We start from the raw sequence: 13,541 nt of genomic DNA, 5'->3' as shown, positions 1-13,541 counted from the left end.
GCATGAAAATTGATATAAAATTATTGAAATTCATCAACTCTGTACCCGACTGTGTCCAAAAGAATTCCTATCAATTACCCAAAAACGACCATGTACCGTATTTTGTGCGGGAATACAACACATACAAGGAGGAACATATAGTGGCTAAACTATCCAAAGCACTAGGACTATACGATTTGTCCGAATTCAATTACGGCTTTGTGGAAGCTCCCAAACTAAGACACGTCATCTTTAACAACGATGTCTGTTCGACACGTATACCAGAGAATATCGACATCAATGTACTAACAGATAGTGATCCACAATTGAACACGTCTATATTCTTTTGGTAGATTTTTTTGATAAATTTTTTCAAAATAAAAACATACGTTCTATGATGGACATGAAATCGATAAGTATTCCACAAGAATTGCTCACCTCCGGTTACGAAATACGTCAGGTATTGTACACAATGCAGTCTGCGTTTTCGCTCAATCCGAGAATCAATAGCGAAATTAACGTATTCTTTCAAGCAGGAGCAGGAGGAGACGACGACAATATGACCATAGACCAAGATGAGAGTGTACTCTCATCAAAGCGTCCCACATTGATCAACAAATCGTTACGTGAGAGTAAAAACTATGCGTACAACTTTATGATATATATATATATATATTTGATTTCAATAGAGGAGAGTAATGATGATGACGAAATCAATAAAGATGTTATGCCGCGATTTGTAGAGGAGTATCGAAATCAGTTTATTTTGGTACTCAATCGAATGATTGAACACCTACTCGAGTATATACAATACAAGTCGAATTTATCAATGTACAAAATTATATACTCTACACTGCCCCTGATTGATATATCAAATATGAACGTACAAAAGAGACCCATTACTCACCTGTTATATGTAATTCAGTACACGCTAAATTTTGCACCGTTTCTCTACAATTCTGATTAATAATAATATAAGATATATTATATAAATTTTTATTATAATAAACCAAACATGAAAATGGATTACCTAAACTATATGTTGATCACACTTGTTATAATTTTAACAGTGGTAATTATATGGCTCCTTTCATCACAAAGTAGCGGCAGCAGTAATAAAAAACAAACAATGCCACTGATGGCGACACCAATGCAAATGCAAAGAGTACGGCAAACTGGTCTAGCTCTTCGGAAAACAAATAAATTCTTTCTAATCTATATTTATATATATATTGTAAATAAGTTAATATAAGAATAAAGATGAATTTTCTGATATAGAATACCGATAGTAGGGGAATTTTTAATTTTTTGACAAAATCATGGCTCTTCTGGATTATGGTTATATTGGTGATTGTTTTGATATTTTTCATAATCTTACGATCGAATAAAAATCGAAAACAAAAACTATATCTAAAGGGACTATTCACTTCCGATGATACAATTCAAAACACTAGTTCAGCAATGGCAATAAACGATGACGAAAAAATGAACCTCTTCTCGGGACAAATTGTGAACGAAATTAATACAGAAAAAACAATACCTACAATGGCAATGTTCCAAATTTGAGCAAACTTATAGACGACGACTTCGATCCGGAACTAGAAAAGGACATTCAATTATTGGGCAGTGCATCTGAAACAGATAAACATGTCAAACCATTTTACAGTATGTCGTCAAAAAAGAATAACATTTTCAAAATATTTGATGATGCAGAATTGGAGAATATCAACTTTAAAATAGAACTAAAGCATTTGTCAAAGATTAGTTCATTATCGTTGTCGTCGTCAAATATGGTCGGTGAGATGAAAATCTACAATCAACATCGACAATGTATAGTCAAATTTGTCCTCTATACCAAAACGATCAAGATAAGCTCAATTTCACCATTCTTCGATGATATCACTCTTCAACTAGAGGAAACAACACGACTACTTGCTTTCACCCAAACCTCAAATAAGATATTTGTTGATAACAAACAAATTGCCACTCTAAATATATATGATAAGATTACATACTTTTATATAACATCTCGTATAATTAAGGAGCTACAATATATATAAATAAATTAAAAAAAAAAAAAAACAATATTTATCATGTCAAATTCCAGGTCTACATATCAGGATAAATCTGAAAAATCGACTCCAAGTCAAGTCGATATTGCAACAAAATTGAAAGCAAATTTTACCGCAATCAACGATTCAAACATAACTATACTTGCACACTATATGTACAATAACCCCAAGAAATGGATTGCTACCGATGATGATGTAAAATTTATTTCCGTTGTCAATAAACTCATCACAGAAGCATATGCTGACAATATACGTCCTTCGAATGCACTATTTGGTGCAATTATTGCCGTTATAGTTATTTTACTTGTAGCACTTTTATGGTGGATAATTACGATATTTGTTAAGAAAACCAACCGTAAGATTTTAGCTGACCCAACTATCATAAACCCAACATTTATTTAATAAAATATATTTTATTTATCGAAATAATGCCATTTTTAGTTTTACGCATTTCTTTGTACTTCAACATCATATCCATTCTTGTTTGCAACATTGTTTTAGGCTGATCTTTCTGTTCCAAGGATGACGACGATGGTGCTGTCCCAGTATTATCCATTTGATTTTTTTTTTATTATTTATATATAAGAATACAACAATGGGTAATTCAATATCTGCTAGTAGTACTGAATATACTGGGAATAATCGACTAGGCAATAATCAAAAATATCCACTGACGCCAAATTCAAATAACTTACAAGATGGGCACTTCATAAAAAATTAATAAAATGTGCAAGTCTATGAGCGCTGTAGCAACTATAACAGATTTAAATATAATCATAGCAGCTGCACGCTCGCAAAAGACTACAATCAATGAAAAATTTTTATTGACAAGTGTGCAACTTTCGACACCAACTGAGACGACAACGACACCATCATCATCGTCATCATCATCACAACAAGTCACAGACACAACTACAACGGATCAAACAAATAAAACAGATAAAACAACGGAATCAAATTAGTTTGGCATTACAAAATATTCCGATTACTATTTGATTATATCAACATCACTCCTTGAATCTGCAAACAATACAGAAATTATTTTAAAGCGAACTGCAATTATATTAATTGGATCAAAATATGAAAAATACAATGACACATACTTTGATGCATATATAACAAACGACTTTCAAACAATGAAAAATTCCAAAAATCCTATAAATCCGATTAATCGCATTCGCAATTTAAATGAATTACCATCTGTTACGAGTATGCTCTTCACATATGAGACATTAAAATACAATATAATGCTCGATACGCCTATGTGGCTGTTTATAATATAACAAATCTCAACCTAGCCATGCCACATATTAATACCATACGCAACAATGCTAACTTATGCGCATCTATTATTATGATAAAAATGACCGCTTTCTAGACAATGCATTATCTCGGTTCGCCTTTGATGACTCAACCATAGAAACAACATACAACTCGTTATATTATATATTCAGTGTAGGTCATCTGTTGCCGAACAAGTCAAATAGTACGATGAAATTTCAAGGCCGTAGAATAAATTTGACACCTAATTCGACAGCATCAGCTGATTTCAAATTAGCGGTTGCGACCAATCAAGTCGATCTCGTTCCAAACAGTATAGAAATAGGATATCAACAACCCAAATGCCTCTTCGCATCCATGAGTGATAATGTGACGCAAGTGTTTACAGCCTCACAAACACTTCAATTCAATCGTACCGACTTTCAGCTATACATCGGCTACATTGATCCATATTATGAGATTGACATATTCGGTTCGATTTTGAATGCCATCAATTTACCTTCAAGAAAACTTATTCTCTATTGCAAGCAGGACGTCATAAAATCATACAAACTACCAAAGGGACTATACAAAATCAGCTCCAATGGTATAACAAATATAGAAAACTTGGCGAATGGTGTCTGTTAAAATATGAGTAAATTCAGCTATTATATGAGAGTAAATATATACATATATGTATACATATGTATGCATGCATGCATAAGAGAAACCAATTAGATGCTATACAAAATGAACTTGCATATTGGAATGACAGTAAAAATGCAGTCAGTCGAATTGAGCTCCCGGCGTGAATACACTCATATTTCAATACGATTATAATTACTCCTACAAATTGTTAACGCGGTATACATACATAAAAGAAGTAGTGAACTGAAATAAAATAAAATAAAGTTTGTGAATAAACGCATATGATATCAAAGTACACGGTTTGATATTTATTGTCGAAAACTATCCTTAGCCTCTTAACATGGTAGCAGAGCAAGGTTAGTAAGGTTATGGGAACACGGGACAGCGAAAAAAATTGTAAGTTTGACATAAAAGAAGAACAAACAATTAGCGCAGTTTTAGGAGAAGGATTGGTGGAAGAAAATATTGGAAAAGTTGAACAAACAAATACCGCAATCACAGAAACTAAAAGGAGGTCCGAAGAATAATTAGTGCAAGAGAATTTTGGCGAAATTGAAAAAGTAGACATGGCCGATGACTTTAAAATGACATTGCCAATTTTTGATGGTCACGAATACAGTACGTGGAAGAAGAGGATTACAGTTTTCTTGAAAATGAAAAAGTGTGAAAAGGTTATTCAGCGAGAGAGGGAGTCGACGGAAACTGAAGCTACCTGGAATGATGCGGATTTAAAAGCAATGAATTACATATACAGTGCGCTGTCAAATAGGCAAATGGAATTTGTAGACGAAGAGTCAACGAGTTATGGGATTATAAAGAAATTGGACCAACTGTATTTGCGTGAATCAACTGCGCTACAGATTTGTGTGAGGAACAAATTGGAAAGAATGAAACTGAAAGATTATACGGATATAAGCGAATTCTACAGTGACTTTGAAAAATTAATCATTGAATTGAAGAACGCCGGTGCTGCAGTAACAGAAAAAGAAAAATTGAACTATATGTTGAGGACGCTTCCGAGTAGTTTAAGCCACATTGGTGACTTAATTGATGTATTGACAGAAAATCAAAAAACTGTGGACTATTTAATTAATAAGATTCAAATGTAAGAAGAAAGAGAAAAAGATGAAAAGGGAGAGTCGAGAAATAAAAGTGGAAATAGTAACGTTTTTAAAAGCGAATGGAAGAAAGACAAAAATTGCTACAGATGTGGGAAATCTGGGCATTTTCAGTACGATTGCACAAGCCAGATGAGTACTGGAAATTCTTCGCGGGGCCTAAGAGCAGCGGGGCAACAGCAAGCTGGAAACGGACGATACTACCAACAACAAGAGGGCAGCGGCCATAGAAGAAGCAGCGGTACCTACAGAAGCCGTGGTAGAGGTCAACGGGGACGAGGCGGTCAGCAGCGTCAAGATCGTCAAAGCGTAAGCCAAAATACTATGACGTTTATGACCGAGGTAGAAAATAAAGTAGCCAACAACGTCAAGGTAAATATGTATGAGAATTCAATAGAATGGGTCTTAGACAGTGGATGCTCTGATCATATTATTAATGATGATAAATATTTCGTAAAGGTGAAGAAGTTAGAAAATCCGATAACGGTAAAAGTAGGAGATGGCCGTACATTGGAAGCTACGTGTGTAGGTGATATAAAAGCTAAATTTGTAACAAAATTTAACGAAACTGAAATTGAGTTAAAAGATGTATTGTTTGTTAATGAAATGGATAAAAATTTATTGAGTTTTGGGAAAATCGCGAGTAAAGTTAAAATCATTTCAATGGGCAATACAGCAAAACTTTACAGCAGAGAAAATATATTGATAGCTATTGCTAATAAGAAAAATAACTTATATAAAATAACAACTGTTTTAGAAACAAAGCAGAATTATGTAACCGAAAATGCGAATATTTCTATGACCATGAAAGAAAGGTATCATAGAATTTTAGGACATGTGAATTTCAAGTATTTAAATATTTTGAGTCAAAAAAACTTAATCGATGGTTTGCCAAGAAATTTGGAAAGCGAATATTTGAAGTGTGGTACATGTGTTCAAAATAAAATGACAAATACGAGCTTTGATAATAACAGGCGCAGGGCTAAGAACGTATGAGAAATTATTTACGCAGATTTAAACGGACCACATCAGACAGTAGGGTATCAGGGTGAGAGATATTTTCTGATTCTAATTGATGATTATAGTAAAGCCGGTAAAATTTATACGATGAAAGGAAAAAATTAGGTTTATGATTGTATTGTTACATACGTGAATCAACTAGAAAATTTAACAGGAAAAAAGATAAAAAAACTTAGGTGCGATAATGGTAGAGAGTTTTTAAATAAAGATGTATGCAACTTCGCCAAAGAAAAGGGAATTTATATAGAACCTTGTCCTCCGTATGTTCACGAATTAAACGGAACTGCCGAGCAGTACAACAGGTCGGTAATGGAAACAGCGAGATGTTTATTAGCAGATGCTAAATTAAATATTAAATACTGGCCGGAAGTAGTTAAAACGGCTGTTTATTTGAAAAATAGGACGTTAGCAAATACAATTGAGGAAAAGACTCCGTATGAAATAATAATGAAAGAAAAGCCCGACATTAAAAATTTAAAATTGTATGGAAGTAAAGTGTTTGTTAGAGTTCCGGAGGTTAAGAGAAGAAGTAAATGGGATAGAAAAGCTGATCTAGGAGTGTTAGTTGGATATGAAGCGGTAGGATATAGAGTTTTGATTAATAATAAAATAACGATTGCTACTCATGTAGATATTGTTGAAGAGAACGTAAACTTAGTTGGATTTAAAGAAACCGAAGAAATGATTGATAATACCGTAAGTGATAATGAGAATGAACTTAAGAAGGGCTACGAAGAATATGAAAATAACGATTTAGGAGAAAATGAGAATCCAAATAGTTTACCAACTACGAGTAGAGATGAAAATTTAACGATATCAAGAAGATCAGAGAGAAAGGTTAGTCCAGTAAATAGATACGGAAGTCCAATAACAAACTGTATTTACGTAAATTATGTAAACGTTGATAACCCGGAAACATATAACGAAGCGATAGAATGTAATGACAGTGAAGAATGGCGAGAAGCTATGAATAGAGAAATAGAATGTTTGAAAAAAAATGATACATGGCAATTAGTTAAAAAACCGGAAGATAAGAAAATACTAGACTTAAAATGGGTTTACACAAAAAAAGATGAAAATAGATTTAAAGCAAGAATTGTAGTAAAGGGTTTTCAACAAAGAGAAATTATAGAGGATATATATTCGCCGGTAGCCAGAACACAAACATTGAAAATCTTGCTTAATTATTGCGTACAAAATGGGTATGAGATTAATCAAATGGACGTCGAATCAGCGTTCCTAAACGGAAAAATTAAGTCTGAAGTATATGTAAGACAACCACAAGGTTTTAGCGATAATACTGGAAGAGTTTGTAAACTAGAAAAAGCTTTGTATGGATTACGCGAAAGCCCAAGAGCATGGTATGAATGCTTAGATGAGTACTTGAAAGGATTAGGATTCGAACGTAGTGGAATCGATTATTGCTTTTATTTTAAAAAAAATAACAATGAAAACATTTATTTGATAATTTTTGTAGATGACTTGCTCATTTGTGGAAAAAGCAGGAAGTTAGTAGAAGCTGTTAGAAAAGGGTTATCTGCAAAATTTCGAATGAAAGACATGGGTCTGATAAAAACGTATTTAGGAATTAATATAAACTATGACACCGGAAAATGTATTATGACCCTTGATCAGGAAAAATATATTGAATCCTTAGCAAAGAAATTTGAAATTGAAAACGCAAAATTGTATACGACTCCAATGGAACAAAATTTAAAATGTGAGCCTGCAATATCAGCTTCTAATGATATCAAGTATAGAAATTTAATTGGAGCACTATTGTATGTAGGTTCAAGTACAAGGCCAGATATATGTTACTGTGTAAATTATTTAAGCAGGTTTCAAAATTGTTATGATCAGAGTCATTATAAGTACGCATTAAGAATATTGAAATATTTGTATTATACCAAACGGCTAAAATTGATGTTTGAGAAAAATGTAGATTCGGATATATTAGACTGTTGTGTTGACTCTGATTGGGCAGGAGATATTACTGACAGAAAATCCACGACAGGATATGTTATAAGAATGTATGGTAATACTGTATTTTGGAAATCAAAAAAACAAGATATTGTAACGAAATCTTCTACAGAAGCTGAGTATGTAGCTCTGTCAGTATGCGTAAGTGAGCTAAAATTAATTAAGGAATTACTGAAAGAGTTTGGAATTGAAATTAAACATCCCACTCGAATTTATGAGGATAATACTGGTGCGATTTGCATAAGTAAGTTTGGAAATTTAACGAAGAAGTCTAAGTATATAGAGACGCATTATCATTTCGTAAATGAAAACTATTCAAATGGAGAAATTGATGTAATTAAAATAGATTCTGAAAATAATCCAGCAGACATGTTTACAAAGTCATTAGGACGAATGAAATTTGAAAAATTTAGAGATATTTTAAAATTATGCTAATATGTAAAAATTACATTGTAAATGTAAGGAAGCTAAATTTAAGGTGGCGTGTTAAAATAGGAGTAAATTCAGCTATTATATGAGAGTAAATATATACATATATGTATACATATGTATGCATGCATGCATAAGAGAAACCAATTAGATGCTATACAAAATGAACTTGCATATTGGAATGACAGTAAAAATGCAGTCAGTCGAATTGAGCTCCCGGCGTGAATACACTCATATTTCAATACGATTATAATTACTCCTACAAATTGTTAACGCGGTATACATACATAAAAGAAGTAGTGAACTGAAATAAAATAAAATAAAGTTTGTGAATAAACGCATATGATATCAAAGTACACGGTTTGATATTTATTGTCGAAAACTATCCTTAGCCTCTTAACAGTGTCAACATATCTTCGAATTATTATCTCATAATGGGCTTCGACAAAACATCGACCACGTCAACATATGACATAGTAAATCCACATGGTACACAATTATTCCTATAGGCACTGCGAAACAGTGAAGTCGTCTCCAAAGAGGCTCTCTTTGTATCGCACACGGGTGACATGAAGGCAAACGGTGGCTATGTACCCGACTCTGAGCTATTATTATTACAACACAATACAACAGCGATAACAGAATAGTAATAGTAAGCGGAATGGATACAACACCGTCTGCTGTATGGAATATGACCAAAAATCTACTCTTCAAATATGGGCGAAAAAATTAGGTTCTGTATTTTTCTCTTTTGGAAAAATATACATTGAATTATTGTACAGGTTTTAATGTGGTCAATTTGGCAAACAATATGAAATATTTATATCCTACAAATACGAACGCAATCATAACTAGTACAAAAAATGATGCAGCTTTTGACATGACTGTAGATGGTAAAAAAATTATTTGAATCTCACAAAATTACGAACCACAGAGCACGCGTAAAAACTAAATTTCGACATATACAGTTTATCCTAATAAAGTAACCGCATCTGTGGCAGATTACCAACAATATAAATACTCCATTGTGCAAAACCTATCATACATTGATTATAATATAATAGATGTCCAATTTAGTTTCAAGGATATCTTCGTGGGTGGTATCTTAAACACGTTAACACTCTACGGAAATATAGCACAGGTTGAAAGTCCTTCCTTTGATCAGACATACATCACCGGAAGTCACTCAATGTTTTTCGACTACTTCCCCACATTTAGTAATTCGGTCGTAATGAATGCCTACCTAGCTACGTTTGAAGATTTTATGAAACGTGGTTCAAATAGTCAAATAGTTAAATATATATGTTTAATGCGCGGCCGTAAAGAATGGATCAAGAGTTCGCCGCCAAATTCAAAATATTTCGAGATAATACAAGGAAAAAATCCAGATTGTGCCTTGATATTTTTCTTTGGCGGAACAGAAACTCGATAAAAATATAATCCAGCAAACACGACATTCAGTTTGGCCAACTACCAAAACATTATATTTGATAATGAAATAGCGAAATCGAATGTACAAAATCAAACGACATCTATATAGTAGACCCTCTCGATGTTATCATAAATACTTCCGATCAAGTCCACTATATAAATGGACCCATCAATGAGTCATACAATATAAATCTGAAACCGATAACCTCCTATAGCCAACATGACTTTCTATAATTGTATATATCGCCATTTAGTACAGGTGTACGGACGTTTCTACTTAATGGCACAACCATACAAAGTGATATCTCATATACTCGTCATACATATCTGCCATCTAATTGGTTATATTTCATATAAAATTTGAATACACTTAACCAACAAGAGGTGGCACCACAGTCAAATTGTTTACTATTTTTCAGTATAGATACATTTGCGCGATCAAATACAACAATGCCTAGCCTAAAACAATCAATAAAAAATCTAATTATTTCACAAAAGGATGGGCCATTTGTCAAATTTTTGACAACATACGATGATATATATATAGTAGCTGATATAGATGTGTTTATATCTCCAAAGTCTGAATTTTATACATTTAACAATGGTCGTATGTATGTACGCTCATCAAATAATCAAAAAACTCAACTAGAAGCCAGTGATATTGTTAATTTTCTCCTTGATACGATAGAAAAACAATTTATTTTTAACACTGGCGGAAACCACTATTAACCTGTAGAGTTTTCAATTAGATCCAATTCAACGGCAAAACCTATTATATACTCACAGATAGACAAAGTCGCAAGAATATCACAAGGCGTTGCAGTAGAAACATATAATAGATTTTGGAGTTCTATTCGGTCTTTCGTCTATATATCAGATATTGAAAAATTTGAAGTAGAAAACTTTGTAGAGATGATGATGTATCTATCAACATATCTAGATGGATTCTTTATACTTAGAAAGGTATCACGTGATACGACAAGTCAAAAGAGTTGGATATTTGCCCAGTGTATAGTAATACGCGGTAACGATGCTACTTCTATAAAGATATCAAACGTAATCGACAAAAACCCAGTTAAATATTATTGTATAACAATAATAGATCCAAAACTTAGTACTATTTTTATGAAATTTGCTATGTGGGATGCGCCTGTAACACCGGTAGCAGAAAATATAAAAGATCTAGATTTCATATTGAACAAATATTCTGGTATAAATTACGATGATACTATGCGTGTCATGATAAACGAACGAATTGGGGTGGTAAAAAATTATATGCAGTTTCAGTTTCTAAACGATACATTGAAATCATTTCCGAAATTCATTAACTTTTTCACTTTACTCAACAAATATATTCTATTTGCCCTACCCATTCGAAAGGATAATCTAGAAATTGATACCGAAGATGCAGTGGCTGTTATGGATATAAACGTAGGATGGGGATCTATCGATTTCTCTGAAGTCATCAATTTCATAGTACAATGGCATGCGCTCTCCAAGAATACCTTAAAAAGTGTAATTATTTATACGAAAAATTCTCAAATTCCACGACCTGCCAAATCGTATTCGCAAACTATAGATTCATTGGTATATAGTACAGACGATTTTACATTTACAAACAATCCAAACGTTATACTATATCCAAATGTACCCTACAATAGTACTTATGGAACATACACACTAACTAATAATGTCAAATATTCGCCAAAAACAATGACAACAAATAATGACAGATCTGTGGTCTACACAGGGCCGATTAATAATGTGATAAAATCGACGATAGGTTCAAAAATATCATACAAAAAATTAGATGATATACAAACAAAATGTGTAAACATGGTTATAACTATACATGATTTTATAACAAAGAAAAAATATTAAAATAAATAATTTTATAAGCACAAACACACGTATGGAGTTCATTAATAATGTGGGTCCAATAGATAAATATTTATACAAATCAAATATTTGTGCACTACGCTATTTGGAATACCATTTTGATGAGCATCTTCTCGAAACAAATTTGGCAAGTAACATACATTTGATGGTGAACATCAAAGATACAATTCCATAAATTACAATGTGCCTCATGATTAATGTCAAAATATCACTCGAACGCTTAAATCAAATTATATTCGAAACAAATATAACATCTTTTATATTCTTCAAGGATATATTTGTTGAAAATATTGACACAAATATCATGTGTAAAAACATAACTACCGTTGTAGCATACAGCATTATATCATTGCATATGATAAAACTATTTTTTCCAAATGTTCGCAAACTATACTTGTATCGACAAAATGAGAAAATCAACGGTAAACGTATCCGAAATTCACCCCATATATAGTTGTATTCCTAGATAGAATTGAACATCTAGTTGACAATCGCAAAAGTTAAAACTAATACCACAGACATCCAGAAGCACAACTTATCGCTCCTAGTCGGAGCATAGGGTGGAGACGAACGCTCTCCAGCTTCTATCAGTCGCTAAACTTCTTATATCATTCCAGGTGGCGGTGGAAGAGCTCTCATTCAGAATCGTACGCATCCATGTTTGTCGAGGGCGCCCCCTGCGCCGGCTTCCCTGTGGGTTCCATTGGAAGGCCATTTTGGCAACGTTGTCATCTTCTCTGCGGAGAGTGTGACCGATCCAACCCCACTTACGTTTTTAATTTCAGTGTAGATTGGGGTGTTGTTCGTGAGTGACAGTAGATCGGCGTTGCTTATTGTTCTTGGCCAGAAGATACGGCAGACTATTCTCAGACACTTGTTTATAAACGTTTGCAGTCATCGGTCAGAGACAAGCCAGGTTTCGGACCCGTATAACAGAACTGATTTCACGCTGGTGTTGAAAATCCTCAGTTTTGTTTTCATCGACAATATGCGAGAGCGCCATACTCGGCCTAACCTGTGGAATGCAGTTCGTGCCTTGCAGACCTTTGCAGATACATCCGATTCTGCGCCGCCATCTTTAGTAATTTGGCTGCCAAGTTAGCAGAATTCTTCTACATCCTCAACGACGGTAGTGCTGCCATTTGACACAAGTTGGAGAGGAGATATGTTCATTGTTTGCAGTCTCATCAGCTTAGTTTTTGAGTAGTTAATTTTCAAACCGACTGCGCGGCCGTTGATTTCGAGTCGCTGGAGTTTTGCGGCAACAGCACCTACTGTGTGAGTAGTGAAGACGATATCATCAGCGTAGTCTAAATCACTTAGTTTCTGATTCAGCCTCCATTACAACCCATCTGGGGCTTCTCCGTTTGTGCGCTGCAGGACATCGTCCAGCACTACTATGAAAAGAAGCGGTGATAGGACGCACCCTTGTCGTACGCCTTTGATTATGCTAAATTAGTTGCTGTTTTTTCCTTTGAAGCGTACACTGATCATTGCATCTTTGTAGATGGCCTTAATCATGTCGATGACTTTCCCTGGGACATATAAAATGCCTCCAAGTATTCGATAATATATATCCGTTGAAGATGTGTAGTTTACTTTTCACAAACAGCTTCTACAAATATTTTCCATTCCCCAAGGAAGTAAAAAATGATCTAATTGAACGATTTAATATTCAAAAACAAAAGGAAAATATGATAATGAT

The sequence above is a fragment of the Eurosta solidaginis genome, chromosome X (genome assembly GCF_040869045.1).
Source record: "Eurosta solidaginis isolate ZX-2024a chromosome X, ASM4086904v1, whole genome shotgun sequence".
In the NCBI taxonomy this organism is placed as follows: Eukaryota; Metazoa; Arthropoda; class Insecta; order Diptera; family Tephritidae; genus Eurosta; species Eurosta solidaginis.
Note: the sequence above shows the minus strand (reverse complement) of the source record.